Genomic DNA, 2,500 nt, shown 5'->3' on the forward strand with positions numbered 1-2,500 from the left:
GATGTCGGGTGGCGGCTGCAGCAGGGTGCCGTCCAGCAAGCCGCGCACGCAACGCGCACGCGACCTACGGAAGGCGTCCTGTGTCCGCGCGTATTCCCAGCGGCGCCGCTTGCGCTTCTGCAGCGGCGGGGCGGCAGGCGGCCGCTTGGATGGTTGGCGCGGCCGCTGTGTCCTGGTGATCGACCTCTCCCCCCTGGACCCGACCGACGCAAGGGCATCCGGGAGCATGCCCAGGATGACATCGGGCGGCGTGCCCCGCCCCAGACCAATGACTCGATCCAGGGCAGAGAAACGCTGGGCGGAAGCAGGTAGCCCCGCCAGATGCTCCCAGATGGCGGCGTCAGTCGGCCCCTCCGGCGGCGGCCCGGTGGTGTCGGCCGCGAAGTCCTCGGCTGCGTCGACGGGCGGCGCAGCGGCCTCGCCCGCGTCAGGCAGCGAGCTCGCTGCTCCACGGCGGGACGCCGGCTCTTCACCCCGACCGATCTCAAGTGCCTCCATGAATTGGCGGACAAGCTGCTTGTGGGCAGCTTGCCGCCGTCGGCACTTGATTGCCTCAAGCGTTCGGTCGGGGAACATCCTGGTAAGTTCTTGATTTACAAAGAAGAACCGGGCGTCCCTCTCCAGGAACAGTTCGGCCTCTGCCTTGGCGAGCGACAGGACTTCTTCCTCCGTCCACCTCGCGCGATGCCTCTCCGTCACGATCTCAGCGTTGGCGGCCGCAGGGTGTTGGCGGCGGCGATGGACCCCGAGACCGTTCTTCGTGGTAAAAGTGCGGTGGCACTCACTGCAAGCAAAGGGAGCTACACAAACTATCGCATTTTCGTTACGGCCGGTTGGCCGGATAGGTGCTGGGGTAGCTGGGGTGGCACCTTCAGCGGAAGGGCCACCATCTCTTGTTTCTTGTCGGCTGCCCCCAACTATAAAGGGATAATGCGAGGGGGGGCTGGTAACCCCCCCAAGCCCCTGGTGCGGTCTTCCACTCTGCAAAAATCAGCGGGCCCACGAGAAGGGGAGAAGACCGCAGGAGAGGAGAGGCTAAGAGGGCTAGGCCCATGTATTGCGCATCACTCTCCCTGTAACTATAACCCAAGGAAGGCACCTCGCAGCAGCAGCACGACTACATCAAGACCGCACTTCGAAAAGCCAAGTCCGGATGCAGCCACACCGCCGCCACTTGGCCACCTTAAGAGAGTCATAGTTACTCCCGCCGTTTACCCGCGCTTGCTTGAATTTCTTCACGTTGACATTCAGAGCACTGGGCAGAAATCACATTGCGTCAACACCCGCTAGGGCCATCGCAATGCTTTGTTTTAATTAGACAGTCGGATTCCCCCAGTCCGTGCCAGTTCTGAGTTGATCGTTGAATGGCGGCCGAAGAGAATCCGCGCACCCGCGCGCCCCCGGAGGAGCACGCTAAGGCGGACGCGGCCTCGCAGCAAGGAAGATCCGTGGGAGGCCAAGGCACGGGACCGAGCTCGGATCCTGCACGCAGGTTGAAGCACCGGGGCGCGAACGCCGCGCAGGCGCGCGCATCCTGCACCGCCGGCCAGCACGAGGCCAACCAACGGCGAGAGCAGACCACGCCCGCGCTAAACGCCCGCACTTACCGGCACCCCTACGGCACTCACCTCGCCCAGGCCCGGCACGTTAGCGCTGACCCACTTCCCGACCAAGCCCGACACGCCCCGATCCTCAGAGCCAATCCTTATCCCGAAGTTACGGATCCAATTTGCCGACTTCCCTTACCTACATTATTCTATCGACTAGAGGCTCTTCACCTTGGAGACCTGCTGCGGATATGGGTACGAACCGGCGCGACACCTCCACGTGGCCCTCTCCCGGATTTTCAAGGTCCGAGGGGAAGATCGGGACACCGCCGCAACTGCGGTGCTCTTCGCGTTCCAAACCCTATCTCCCTGCTAGAGGATTCCAGGGAACTCGAACGCTCATGCAGAAAAGAAAACTCTTCCCCGATCTCCCGACGGCGTCTCCGGGTCCTTTTGGGTTACCCCGACGAGCATCTCTAAAAGAGGGGCCCGACTTGTATCGGTTCCGCTGCCGGGTTCCGGAATAGGAACCGGATTCCCTTTCGCCCAACGGGGGCCAGCACAAAGTGCATCATGCTATGACGGCCCCCATCAACATCGGATTTCTCCTAGGGCTTAGGATCGACTGACTCGTGTGCAACGGCTGTTCACACGAAACCCTTCTCCGCGTCAGCCCTCCAGGGCCTCGCTGGAGTATTTGCTACTACCACCAAGATCTGCACCGACGGCGGCTCCAGGCAGGCTCACGCCCAGACCCTTCTGCGCCCACCGCCGCGACCCTCCTACTCGTCAGGGCTTCGCGGCCGGCCGCAAGGACCGGCCATGACTGCCAGACTGACGGCCGAGTATAGGCACGACGCTTCAGCGCCATCCATTTTCAGGGCTAGTTGCTTCGGCAGGTGAGTTGTTACACACTCCTTAGCGGATTCCGACTTCCATGGCCACCGTCCTGC

General features: G+C 62.7%; 1 pseudogene; it reads right to left on the reverse strand.

The window, feature by feature from the left end:
- The window catches only part of LOC124564330, a 7,955-nt pseudogene that overhangs the window by 3,889 nt on the left and 1,566 nt on the right, over window positions 1–2,500 (reverse strand).

The sequence above is a fragment of the Schistocerca americana genome, unplaced genomic scaffold, assembly GCF_021461395.2.
Source record: "Schistocerca americana isolate TAMUIC-IGC-003095 unplaced genomic scaffold, iqSchAmer2.1 HiC_scaffold_1313, whole genome shotgun sequence".
Classification (NCBI taxonomy): Eukaryota; Metazoa; Arthropoda; class Insecta; order Orthoptera; family Acrididae; genus Schistocerca; species Schistocerca americana.